Source organism: Geospiza fortis, unplaced genomic scaffold (assembly GCF_000277835.1).
Source record: "Geospiza fortis unplaced genomic scaffold, GeoFor_1.0 scaffold98, whole genome shotgun sequence".
NCBI lineage: Eukaryota > Metazoa > Chordata > Aves > Passeriformes > Thraupidae > Geospiza > Geospiza fortis.
Genome location: NW_005054306.1, coordinates 5,773,521 through 5,788,221, shown reverse-complemented (window position 1 = coordinate 5,788,221; position 14,701 = coordinate 5,773,521).

Sequence of the window (14,701 nt, the reverse complement as noted above, 5' to 3'; positions counted from 1 at the left end):
GATAGACATTCATGAACTCATGGCATGACTTTCAGTATCAACTCTGAATTTCTTTCACATGCAGGATATTTCCCTAGAATAATAATGTAATTTTCCAAAATTATATCTATGACTCCATAGTATATTAGATAAGAAACTAATACTAGAAAAATAATCTTTGCTACATTCATTTCTGAGAAATAAGTATGTTATTAATTAATAAAATATATCAAAAAGTTATTGCAGAAACCATTACAGTTGATTTATCTGCCATATTCCAGAACCTCCTGGATTTTTATAAATTTTATATTTTAATTTAATTATTCTACAGATTACCAGATCTTATCACAGTGTTCAGTGTTGGATATGAACAGGGTGAAGGGTGAAGCTCTCCAAACTGTATGTGCGCAAGGTGCTTTTCACTGTGAACTTCTAAAAATACCTCCTCTTTTTTTTTTAATTGGTCATGTATTCAGAACATTTTCACATCTGTGGATTTCATAGGATTTCACACTTGGCTATGTCAGTGTGAACATTCTTACATGAGATTAAATGCTTAGTCTCATAGTTGAGTCTTTTCCTTTCTTTACATATATAAACGACATCATACAGGCATATACACAGAATTTTCAAAATATGTTGAACTATTGCTGCTTTAATATATAATATTAGTCTACATATATATATATATGTTTATTTATTTATTTATTTCACTTCGGGCATTTCCAGTGGATAAATTGGAATAAAATTTTTTACGCTTATCTATCAATAAAACTCATTATTGTTTACATTCCTGTAGATTGTGCAGCTGAGCAAATCAGGTTTTCCTCTAGCTGAGTTATTGAATTTATCTTCCTTTTATATATCTGGGCATTTTCATTTTCCAAAATAAGGTGTTTACAACTATTTATAAGGAGAAAAAAGGTAATTGGACTGAAAATGTTCAAATATCCAGTAAAAAAGGACACTACTCTACTAGTAGGACTGAGATATCTGTACTAGAAATGGACAACATCTGTAATTTTTAATATGATTGAAACCACAGGCTTCTCTCTGATAAGACAGACTCTATTTCATAAAACTTTCTCATATATAAGTTCACACACCTGTCAATTGACTATGTGACCAATAACTGAAACAAATAAATTTTTTTGGAAATTATCCATAATTAAATTAAATTATAATTATTTCCAAAATAAGAAATTTGCTTTTTAGGATATTCTTTCACAACCTGAACTTTAAAAAGCATTTTAAGAGAAAACAAGGGGGAACCCCCCTAAGTTTTACTATATCCACCCTAAGGACTCTTCAGGTATTTCCTGCATCTAAAATAAGAGAACAAACAGTATACCTTTTCTGTTATAGTGGGTATTCCACAGTATTTGTTTGTTACAGCACAGGTAAAAAAGAGAATACTGCAGATCACATTCCCAGTGTGGTAAGAGGAGCATGGTCCCATCATCAGACTATTATTCTCACTAAACGCAGAACCTCTGCCATGCTTTTGGAAGATTTTGAGATCTAAAGATTTGATTTATCATACAAACAGTTAATTGCAGCTTCTGCAGCATCCATGACAGCAATTCCATATAGAAGTAAAGGTGAAGTCTAGGGCGAGATGTATAAGCTACTTTTTAAGTTTCTGGGGCAATCTGAACATTTGTGGTCAGGTAGGAGGACCTGCAGTGGACACCTTTCTCTGTGGCATTAATGTGAATATGTATAGTCAAGGAAAATTGTGGAAAGGGCAGAGTGTCGGCTCAAAGGAAAAGTAGTGATTCTTTTAATTCAGAATATCCTGTATGGGTGGCTGGACCTGTAGGTGCCAACTGACTAAGCATAATTTACCAAGCAGAGTTTGGGCCTGGATTGAAAGAAAGGCAGAGGAAAAGAAACCAGATCTGCAATCTGCTAGTGATAGCTGTGTGATTTTTGCTACCATCTCAAGAGAGCCTGTGGCATAACCGGGGAGAGTTTCAATGTGCAACCAACAAGTGAACCCAGCTCGAGACTGTAATATCCCCTACACCAGTAAAGAAGCTGACTCTGATGCTGAGCCTCTCTCTGACCATTGCCCCTGGTGTCTGTGGTCTGAAGTATGTCCCACCTGGGGTGAGAACACAGGAAGACATCAGGATCTCCAGGGTGACGACTCTCCTGTGTGTGATCCTGTGTGCGGTGTGAGCTGGGCTCCCAGCATGACTGAACTGTAGGAATCCCTTTGAGATGCTCAGGTAGGACAAATTTTCAACAGCTGCCTTGGTAGCTAACTAGCCCTATCCAGGCTTTGATATTTGGTTCAGTCAGTACATGATGAAAAGACTTATTTACATATTTTCCACCTGTCGCCTGTTTTTCTGTCATCCTAGGGTTTCTGAAAGTGTAATATAATGCCAAGGTTTCCTGGAGTAATGGAGTGTTTCAACCAGTACTATTTAAAGGACTCCAATTTTACACTATTATGACCCAAACTAGATGACTCTTAATTTTTCATTTTTTTAACTGTATTATATGTTCACCTTACTTTTTCATGAGTTTTCTTTCCTGGGAGGAATTCAGAGAAGTCCAGTGCAATAGCAAAAGAAACAAAAGCACATCATCCTCATGGAAGTGATTTTTTTCTTTCAATTGATATTGAATGAGATATCCTGCTTTTGTTTAAAAAAAATAGGACTAGGAAACTTAATATGTTTCTTATTCTTTTGGTGTCATTTGTACTAGACTGTTAATCTGATTTTAACCTCAGAAAATGGTCATGACAGCCAAGAACCCAGTTGCGTCCCTCTTTTCTTTACAAACTTTTGTACTTGGATTTCTTTTGCATATTTATAACCCTTCTGCAATTGTACACAAGTAACTAATATTCCTGCTAAATCTTGGCAGCAGATAAATTTGCATAGTGAGTTGATGCTTGAATTTGTGAAGGAAAAAATAAGAGGCAGGAAAGGACAGGAAATTGTTTTTGTGACCCAAAACCAAACCATCCCCACAATGTGGAGCTTTCTTACAGTCAGCTAAACACTGTGTCACTTGACATGTCACTGAGCTGTAATTTACTGCAGAAATGTAACCCACCATGCATTAATAAATAAAAATGCATAAAATATACTTTCTTTCCTTTTCTGATTTTCTTCACTCTCTATAATAATGCTGGGCTTCATTGTTTTGTGCATTGAATCTGCATACAGGGCTGATGATGTCACTGGGAAAGAACTAAACCTCTGCTTGTCCCTCCAGATGAATGCTGGATCTCTTCAGTATTTTGCACGTGTCTGCACAGTTCATAATGTCATATGCCCCTGTGACTGACTGCAGCCTGCAAAGTGACTGTCACCATTATGCTATTGACATGCTCACCCTCTCTGGCATGGGAAGTGTGTGCTAGCTGCATTTAAGGTGGGGAAGCTGATAATTTTTTCAGCTCAGAAGCTAGTGGTGGAGGATCTCCTCCTATCTAAATATTGAGGGCAGACATAACTGCAGGGCAGCACAGGTCACCCAGCCCTGTGGCACAGAATACCTTATCTCCCCAACTACCAGCAGCACATCTTCAGATGATGGCAGCAGAAACTCACCTTCTGTGAGTCTGTGGTAGGTCAGAATGGCCCATTTCCATGAAGCTGATAGCATCTTCTGGGTGGGAATGGCTGTGTTTGCTTGTCTGCCCTAGGAAATCCCAAATACCTCTTTTCTCTTTAAACTGTCAAGTCCTTCCCACCGGTAAGATGATGGTGTGATGAGAAATGTGTGGCTTTGCACTACAGAGCCTGCTCACATCCAAGGACTCCTGCTTCCACTTGTGTCTGAAGTGCAGAGTGGATGCACCTGGGGCACGGGGATGTTCCTGTCTCAGTGACTGGATGTGCATCAGACAAGAAAGGCAAGAGAGCCAATTAGCCAGACAATCCCTAGGATGTTTATGTTTGAGTTTGTTAGCCAGGAGTGGCTAATTTCTTATTAACTAGTTTTTTAATTTTATGTCTGGTAGACAATAGTTTCCCAATAAACCCATTAGATGACCTTAAATGCCTAAATATGTATTTTAATAATTTCATTTGTTCTATAGATCCTCTTAGAAACAGGCAGAAGGGTTTTTTTAGACATTAAGTTTTAATTTTTTAATTCACATATAACTTTCCATAATCACGTAAATGTAAGTTCTAATTAACAGTGTAGAAATCAAATTATTCTGGTAATCCATGACATACCATTAAATTTGATATTTTAACCATGATGAACTATAATTAGATGAAATATAATTAGATCAAAATAATGTCCTGAACATTTGGTATAAAAAGAAAAATATATGGCTGTGTACATATGCACCATTATGATAAATTTATTACAGAAAAAACAAAAGCTAGTTTATTCTAAGTTAGTTTAGTGGTCTTGTTCAGAACACGGCAGGAGTAATTTAAAAGTGTTCTCAGTTTTATCCACATTATACATAATGAAACTGTCAAATTGAATCATTAGTATACTAATTTTGGCTCTCTTAATAATCCTTTTTGTATTGTATATTCTTACACAATCTTACAATGATGGGGAATGTATATAATTGTTGGGTGCACTAACAGCTTGTCTGTATAAAAGGAGAACAATTTTAAAAATAACCACTGCTTTCAGATGTGCAGTTTGAGAAACCTTATTTAGTCATCCAAAACAAGAAGAAATTAAAATCAAGGATCATGATGTCAAACCACTAACTTATCTTTTTACCAAGCTGTAAAGAAAGTAAGCAGCCATATAACAAATGGCAAACTCTTAAAATTACTAGGAAGGTTTTGAAACCAAGAGCTCAAATGTTAGGAAATGTCACAACCAGAGCACTTTGTTTTCAGCCCTTTCACAAGGGTGCATTATGATTCAGACTTCAATAACATGAGTGTGCAGTAGTTTTTCTGAAGGAATCTTGACTCATCTGGCATGGTGATTAGAATGGGCTCTCCAGTGAGCAGTGCTTCAATTCTATTTTTTTCTCTTTATTGTTTACCTAGTAAACCCTTGCCTTGTTCACTTCACGCTGTTATGGTCTTATTTTGAAGATAGAAATCCTGAGTTCTCATTGGTTTTTTTCAGTGTTCATTGTTGAGATCTGCAAAAGTCACTAATTTAATTATTAATTTTCATATATCCTGAAGAGTAAGAAGGTTATCATTAATACATTTTTGCAACTCAGAACTGAAGTTCATCTAAGTGAGTTAGGACATGAACTCACTTTTGCTGTTCAGCTTGAAATTCTACTATTCATACAGATATGAAGACCTCATTGGGAAAATGAAAGAACAAGGTGGAGAAGATGCCTGGTTTCTTTCATATATATAAAAAAATTCTCCTGAAGAAATGTTCCAGCTGTTCAAATGTTCATTTCCAGAATATGACTAATTCAAGCAAATTTCTTACTTTTAAAACCAGAACCAATGAACTGATTTTCTTTTAAAAAAATACCCCAAATGAAAAAAATATTGAGAGCTCTAGTTTATGAAAAGTGGGATTCTGGGATGGGGGAAGTTTGTGTATGTGTGTATGTTAGGAGAGTGCAATGGTACCTCTCCAGTCCTTGAGGAAGCAACAAACCCAGAAAATACATGAGAGCAGATGGGACCATGGTTGGGTGATATGCTAACGCTACTAGAGTGGTGGACTAACTTTTTAATACAGATTGGCTCATTTATTTGGGGTTTTTTTGTTTGTTTTTCATTTTTTAATGCATTTCTGTATGTCCATAAAAATACTAACAAATAACAAATGTAGAGGTTTATATAAGATCTATATTGAAGATCTGTTATCAGTTCAAAATTCTTGGAATTCAAATGACAGGCCTTTTTTCTCTACATTTAAATGGTGTATTTCATCAATAAGCGGGATGTATGTAATGCATGATTGCAATAATTGTGATTCCCTTGTTTCCATATATCACATATTAGAAATGGCTACTGTATAGGGCTTTTCTCCTACCAGAAGTTCTTTGTTTGAAAAGAGCCTTTTGTTTTATTAATTACAATATCAAATTCCAATTATTACTCAACTGGAAGCAATTAAAGAACTTTTTTCAAATACAGTATCTTTGAGTACTATTGTTTCTAGTAGTTCATCTTTGTGGTTTGGTTTGGTTTGGTTTGGTTTGGTTTGGTTTGGTTTGGTTTGGTTTGGTTTGGTTTGGTTTGGTTTGGTTTGATTTGGTTTGGTTTCCTACCACCATCCCCAAAAGGAACTAGTGAAACTAAGCGCCAGTATGGCACTTTGTTTTGTATTCATATGGACGTTCTTTTACAAGATCCTCAGCTTCTAGTGTCATAGGAAAAATATGCTTTGCTACTTTTTACAAGAGCAAGGATGTTAAACTCTGGTGTCTTGGCTATGTTCCCGATTGACTAATTAATATTCTGCCTAGTATCTCTAAAATTTCAAATTAAAAGATTGGTTTTTAATTTAGACCAGTAGAAAGCAGAGTATCATATATTGCCCTGCAGAAAAGGCTGCATTTCTTACTGCAATTTAGTATCATGAAGCATCATCAACTCTGAGGAAAAATAATTGTGGAAGTGTTAGTGTGTTCCAAGAAGATAAGTTTGTCTATTCAGAACAGTGCTTACCTGTTGCAGGATATCAGATCTTTGATTGTAAATTCTAATTCATGTAAAAAAAAAACCCAAATTGTAAATGTAAATGTGTGGTGTAAATGTGTGGTACATATGGTACAGTGACATGACAATGTTATCTCATAAAGATGAACCAAAATGGATTTGAAGATTTCTGTGACCTCACTGACCCTTAGGAGGACAGAAGTAATCAGAGTCCTTGGGAACAGATGTGCTCAGGGTAGTTAAGTGGCGCTCTTGACTTGGGGGGAGATGGGGTGATGCACACACTTGCCTTTCTATTGAATGTCACAGCTGGCCTGGGCAGATGAGAGCATCTGGTGCTCCCCCTGCAACTCTGCTCTACAGTCCCCTTACCACAAGCTCTGTGTTCTGCTTGATTCCCACACCTGTCACTTGCATAATAGAACTGAGAATGACCCCAGTGCAATACAGAAACTAAATTATGCAATCTGTAGCAGCAAATTTACAGTTTCAAAATCCAACCATATAATTGCATAAATAGAGATGGAACTAAAAATACAGTACTGCAGCTGTGTTTCATCTTGTGTTTTAGGAGACAACAAAGGATGAGTATGCCCTTAATGAACCAGCTCTCTCTTTTCCCACTCTCTTTTATCTCTCAACTATAAGTACTCAGTAATCTCACTGTGAAGGTGTTGAAAATCAATGTTATATTTGATTATACTCAATGTTATTGAGTCTTTTCCACTGGTATGAGTAGGAAGAAGAAAATAGTGGCTCAAGGATCTTCATTGAAAGAAGTCTTGTGATATGGTTTTGAAAGAAGGTGTTTCTGATACATCTCAGGACCATAAAATGCTATCCAAGCCAACCTATGGACGTACCATGTGTTTCTGAATTACATAGTAACACACATCAAGATAACTAGGATCAAATTGAAGTCAGATACTGAGTACTGGCTTCTGAATTTGGGATGGGCTTTGGCTGGGAGATTTCAGATGATCTCTTCAGGACATCTGCTTCCTCCCTCTTATTGTGTTCTGTTCTTCCAAGAAGTTACTGTATCTTGCCTTGTCATACTTGAGCCAGAACAATCAATCATCCTGGATATATGTAAAAAATATTCCTGGCAGCTTGGGCTGCCAACCCATTGGCACCTGAATTTTCAGAGCTTTTGATATACTCATTTTATTTGAGCCAGTCTCCAAATGGCAAGGTCTAGTCTTAAATCAAAATCACATAATCCTGGGGAAACTGAGTGTCTCACCTGCTTTAGCACAACTAGATGGCTTGGTCCTTGCCTGTCACCTCCCCTTTAAAGAACACTGAGAAGACATTGATTTGAGGAGTGAATATCACTTGGGAGAAAGAGTTTGAAAACAGCCAGTGACAGTGGTCACTGGGGTTGTCAGGTGAGAGAAGAGATGAGAATGTTGACTCCATGTTCAGAAGGCTTGATTTATTATTTTATGATATATGTATTGCATTATAACTGTACTAAAAAGAAAAGAAGGAAAAGTTTCATCTCAGAAGGCTGAGCTAAGAATAGAAAAGAAAAGAATGATAACAAAAGCAGCTCTCTTGGACTCTGTCCGAGATAGCTCAGCCCTTGATTGGCCATTAATTATAAACATCCAAGATGGGCCAATCACAGACGGACCTGTTGCATTCCACAGCAGCAGATAACAATTGTTTACATCTTGTTGATGAAACTTCTCAACTGCAGCAGGAAAAATCCTAAGAAAGAATTTTCACAAAGAAATGTCTGCGACAACAGCCTTGTAAGAAAAAAGGTTAACGTAAGAAAGGCAGGAGGCCATTACATGTCTGGGCAGCACAGCCTGCCATGAGCTAATTGCTTCTCTATTTGGAGAATGAAATAAAGTAGCAAATAAAAAAACTTGGGTAAAATAGCACTTTTCTGGGGGCTGGTAGTGGTCTTTTGAGCAGGGGTAAAAGCCTGATGGTGGAGGAAAAGCAGAGGTCCTGTTGCCATGTTATACTGCAACTGGCTCCTGTCCTAGCCTGCAGCAAGGCAGGATTGTCAGCAGGATCAGTGAGGCAAGGATAGACCACTGCTCCTATACATTATCACCCCAAATCCCAATGACTCTTGTCAGAAAGCTTCAGTAGCTTCATGATTCCTGATGATACTGTGCCTTTTTAATATCAGGGTTTTGAGACACCCAGGTGCATTACCCTGTAGTTATTACCCATTGGTCAAGAGCTGCTGTCTGGAAGTCATCAAAGCAATGTTCAGGCTTGGAAAAGCCAAAAAGAAGTATTTACTACAGCATTTTGTCCTTTGGAAGGGTCATTCATTCAGTGCAAATGTCACAGAACTCTTTCTCTAGACTCTGTCAGGATAGCAAGAAAGAGAACAATATATTCTTGCAGTGTAGACATAAGTACCTTGAGTCATCAAGTCCCCATATTGTTACTGAGTCTCTTGAAAACTCCAGCCTCTTGACACAGGTTATTACTGGGAAGAGACTGGTGTGGATGGATGTAGGAGCCCTGCCGCAGAACGTGGTGAGCAGGGAAGCTGGGATAGAGCCAGTGTGGTGGCTGCATGGGAGCCTGTCTTTTGGGTCACAGAGCCTGTGTAACTGATAGCAGAAATAATCTACCAGAGCGGGGCTCTGCCACTGGAATCAGACTCTGCCAGAGTCTCTGGTGGTTCTGGAGACAGATGCACAATTTAAGGATGCCTGTCACAAGGTATAAGGTTCAAAAAGACTGGTTCCAGTGCTCTAACACAACTCACTCCTCTCCTTTTTTTTTGGGAGAGTATAATTATCTGGGTCATATGTTACCATCATGTAGAGGAAATCTGCTGTGGTGGTTAGATTTTTTTCTGTTGTATACCCAGTATTTGACATTATGTAGACTTTTGACCATTTTTCCTTTCATTTTTAATTCTTTTCTCTCGATCCAGAGGTTATGGTAGGTGAATGGTAGTGCTATGGGTCAGGCTATCTTTTCCAAGCCAGAACAGAAAAGGACAGACAGCCAACATTTTTTACGTGCCATAACTATTAGTTTTTAACTGTAAAACCAATTCATTTCAAATAGCCTTTTTAAAGTTTACAGTAACAGATATATTTGTAAATAAACACAAAGGGTATCACTCTCTAGAACTTTTATGGGCTAACTTCACTCCTGTGACATCTCATACCATTGCCCCTGTTTCTAAAATACATGCTATTTAGGTATGTTCATTAAGAAAAAACAAATGCACTCATTGTCAATGAGGCAAATGATCTTAATGTAGAGAAAAACAGATTCTCAAACCGTAAGTCCTTACATAAAAGTATGTTTTTATCATAGTGAAAGTATTGTGGGCTAATGTCTTATGAAAATGTAGTAAAAAAATCAATAAAATGTGTCTACAGTTTTGAAAGTTTCATAAAGTAGTACACATTCATTTTTGTATGATGCTAACTCCAAGAATTTTGCAAGTTACTTTAATGATAGCTGTGATCATTGTATTCCATTATGTATTCAGAAACAGTAGTGGAATTTTGTGTATTAGTCAGAATAACTGAAAGCTGGTAGAGACATTTATGCAGTCCACAAATGCATTATGAAAGTACTTAATCTGAGGCAAACACAATTGTATATGCTTTATTATGTACTCTTTTAAATTCAGGTATAACAGAATATCTTCCCAAGCATTTAAAGATATTAGACAAAATTGAATATATTGCCTTAGTTCATCTTAATTTAAAGTACTAGTGGGGCTTTTTTTAAGAAAAAACATTGAGGGGGTTTTTTTGTAAAAAAATACTGGATTTTTTTAATAAGAAAATTTTTGCCAGTGAATGCAGGAACTGTCATGAGGTGGTACATTAAGCTACAGCTTCTTTTAGCAAATAGCTATTTTCTGAATGGCAATTTATTTTTTCCCTCTGAGTTTGCTTAATGATGTTATTCATAGAGTGATAATTTGTCTCGGTGTGGGGCTGCCTGCTCCAGGGGAACTCAGCAGGGGCTGGGAGCTGCTGCCTCTCTCAGGTCACTCCACTGTGAGGCAGCAGCTTGTATGCCTATGGAAATTCACAAACATCCAGCCCCCTCCCTAAAGGAATATCACCCCTCAGTTCCTGTTGTGTTGCTTGGTTGTTTGTTTTTTATTTCAATACCAGGTAGCATCTCGAAACAGCACAAAAGAAATACAAAGAAAAATTCTATACATGGATATTTCTAGTTAAATATGGACTTTATGAGTGAAGAGAGTGTTTTCTGGCTTTTATGTATGCATTAAGTAGTTTTTTGACACTTCAATGTAAATCTGTCAACAGATAACTAAAATATTAAGGAAGAGGACATTTTTGTTGACCAAGGTGTGTAGAGGCCCAGAAGGCTGGTTCATCACAAGGTGACAGTCCAAAAGTCAAAAGGGATTATGTTCATTATTGAACTAAAGAAGTCTGAATTTTGTCCACAAAATAAAACAAGCAAATGAATTAATAAATACAAAGCTTTAAATATCTTTTGACATGTCTCTTCAAGGTCTGCCTTGTGTACCTGGAGGCAGTGATCCCATGTATGTGACAACTTCTTGATGCTGACACAAATATTACTTGAAGTGTTATGGCCAAACACATGTCTTCACATCTACAATTTCACTTAATTTCTCTGATTTTTAACCCTTAGAGCTTAATTTTTAGTGGCCATTATTTAAAAAAAAAAAGTGAACTATGTTTTCACTGTTCTATCAGTCCTAGTTATACAAAGATTAAGGGATAAGTATTTTCCTCTGACATTATGTAATAATTTGTATGTAGCTCAGTGGTTCATCCTGTAAAGTGGACATTGTAATACCATCATTGATTTTTTTCTAATGACTTTGAAGAGCCCACAAACATAATGCTTTATTAGGAGGATGTCCTGGTTTTGTCTGGGGTAGAGCTAATTTTCTTCTTAGTAGCTGGTAGAGTGCTGAGTTTTGGATTCAGTATGAGACTAATGTTGACAAAACGCTGAAGCTTTGATTGTTGTTCAGCAGTGCCTACCCTAAGTCCAGGACTTTTCCCATGCGCTCTCAGTGAGCAGGTACACAAGAAGCCAGAAGGGAGCATGGATGGGACAGCTGAATTGAACAGCCCAAAGGGATATTTCACACCATAGAACACTCTGATCAATGTATAAACTGGAGAGAGTTGGCCAGGAGCCGCTGATCACTGCTCTGGGATGGGTTAAGCCTTAGTCAGTGGGTGGTGAGAAATTATCTGTATTAATATTATTAATATATTTTTCTTTGTTTCAGTTACTGAACTATTATTACCTCAACCCACAAGTTTTACTCTTTTTTTCTGACTGCCTCCACATTCCACCTTGTGGCAGGGCTTGAGTGACTGTGGTACATAGCTGATGGTTGGGGTTTAAACCATGACAGAGGAGCTGCAAACAGGTGTGAGATACAAAACTGAACAATCTTGTTGGGAGAAGCAAAATTGTCTCTCAATCTCTTCTGCCTTGCATGGCCCTTTGGAATTTACCATCTCTGTGTATAATCCTCCTTCTTTTACTCTCTTATTTTTAACTAGTACCTCTGTTTACCTCCCTTCAACAACAAAATAGTAGTAGAGAGAAGTGCACAACTGTCTTAGCAATAGGCTTTAATTAATTTCTTTTTTTTTTAAATTACACTTCTGCATCATTGTTCCTTTGTATTTTCTAGAGCGCAGACAGCTGCTAATTTAGGTGGAAATGGCCTAGATATCCATAGAGATAGGGGCAGGGGAACTGGATAGACAGTTTTTGAAAGCAAGGGTTTAGGAGACATCCTGGACCTATGGGTTTGCTTGCAGTTGCTCCACTAAGATGAATGGGAGATGTATAGGTTCAGTGACTTTGACAATGAGGTTATATAATCTCTGCAGGGGTCCTTGCTTTTGTTCGTGCTCTTATCCCCAGTGCCAAGCAGAAGCCAAAAGTGTCAAAGAGATTGTAGTTTCCTCCTAATGCTCTGTGTGTTACACCCTTTCTTGTCTTGAAATCTGGAGTTCACCCATTGCCTTGGACTGGATTCTTCAGGCACCATGCTGATTATACAGTTACTTTTAGGCAGAAACAAATACATCTTTTGAGGGAGAAGAGTGACAGGAATGTGAACTGTAGCTTGTTCTGCTCAGCACTGAGGTTGTCTATAATGTTATCCAATGTAGCGATTTTTTTATAGAATCCCAGAAAGCTGCAGTTTTTCCTTATTTTCCTATGTAAGAAAAAAAAAAGCCAAATTACATTATTTCTTGCACAGAATTGCTGGGAAAGGCATTTTTCCTTTTCATTTATTAGTTTAGTCGAAAGCATTTCTGCAATAATTAATAATTTAGACGAATTTTAACTTGGTGCTTAAAACTGATTGTTAATTTCTCTTTATCACAATAACTGCTCAAATGAATGAAAATTTCACAATGAATCTTCAAATTCATTATAGATCAAGGACATACAGATGAATAGATACATTTGTTATGTCTGGAAAATGAAATTCTTATAGAAATTATTTCAATGCAGTTGTATAAAACAAAATTTAACAGTGGTAGTCAAATAAAGAAGCTTTAATAATTAAAGGAAATGTGAAGAGTTAAAATCTAGTATTATCTTTTTCCTGGTATTACTGTAGACCAATTTAGGGAATATGGAGTGAGTTGGTGTCCATTTTCTTCCCTACCAGAATTATATACTTAAGCTCTAGTCAATTATATCTATGTAATGTCATTGCAGGCTTCAAAAGACAGTGGGTTGGCTCAGAGTTGTCTTGGGGTTTAATTTTGCCTTTGGAATCTTTATTACCAGTAATGATATGTGAAAAGGAAAGAGCACAGCTTGGCTTTTGGAAGCTGGGGTAAGTTTTTGGCTGATGCTTAGGAGCAATAACATGTGAAGCCTTTGTAAACTGGTCACAGACAATGTGCAAATCCCTAGAAAACAATAAAATATATTTAATACATTTTAGAATCAAAACCCAGTTTAATTCGTAGGTATTGCAGAGTTTGTCTTGTGAGGTGATTCTAAAATTTTTATTTACATGCTAAATAATTTAAGCTAAAAAATTTATGGCTACAAAGAACGAGATCATATTAAACAAAGCAACATATTCCAAGTATTCCATTGTTCCTCACTGAACTCAGCAGTAAGAACTTTACCAAGAACTGTCCCCAGAATGAATAATTGGTGACAGGATATTTTCTAACAAAAGATTAATTCATTTTCCTAAGAAAATTGGAAGTCCTTAAAATAAAGCTGAAGAATTACCCTACTGAGATTGGACCAGTGTATTTTATGTGCACTTAAATAAACTCCTTAATTGCTGAGAGAATACTGCAGTTGACAGTGGTGATAAGTGTCATATAATTAGAACCTCATAAATCCTCTTAAAAAGTACCAAAAAAGTACCAAAAAAGTTGGTGTACTGTCCTGAAAATGAAATACCAAACAGTTTGGATTGCCACCTGTCTTTGAAGAAATATATTAAGTGCGCAGTGTCATTAACATTTTTAAAGATAAATATGCTAAAGCTAAATTATCTGCTTGATATTGAGCTAAAGATTTAACAGTAGGCATGTCCTATGAAAACCCTGAGCCACGGCAGAAAAATGTGTCCTCTTCAAACTCTGTTGGTTTGTAAAGCATTTATGCTTGCGACTTCTTCATGTTTTGTCCCTAAAAGATGCAAGCTCTGTGAAGTGATCAACATCTCCTTTCTGTTTCAGGGGCTCTGCAGTCCACTCATCAGTTTTTGTTTGCTTGTCCCTATAGACATTGATCCTACTTTGCTTTTTATTTCTTCCCATCCTAGGTTTCCAGTTTTCAGCATTTGATGTGATTCCCTGTACATTCCATTCCCTTTTTTCTTCCCCAAGTTTTCTTTCCCTTTACTAATATTCCCAGTGTCTCTGCTATCCTCACACCAGGGTTTGTCATACCTGTTCTCATGTACCCACAGCTTTGGGTCCCCATGACCAGCCTGGGGACTGTTTTCATTATTTCCATGGAAGCTGCAATTTTTAATAGTGCCTGAAAGTTACCCTCTCCTCTGTGGCTCTTTCACCTCCTAGTCCCTCTTTCCTTTTCTTTTAAAAAACATTTTTACTTCTGAGAGATGTATCATTTAGAGCATTAGTCAACAAAAATCTACAGGGAAGATG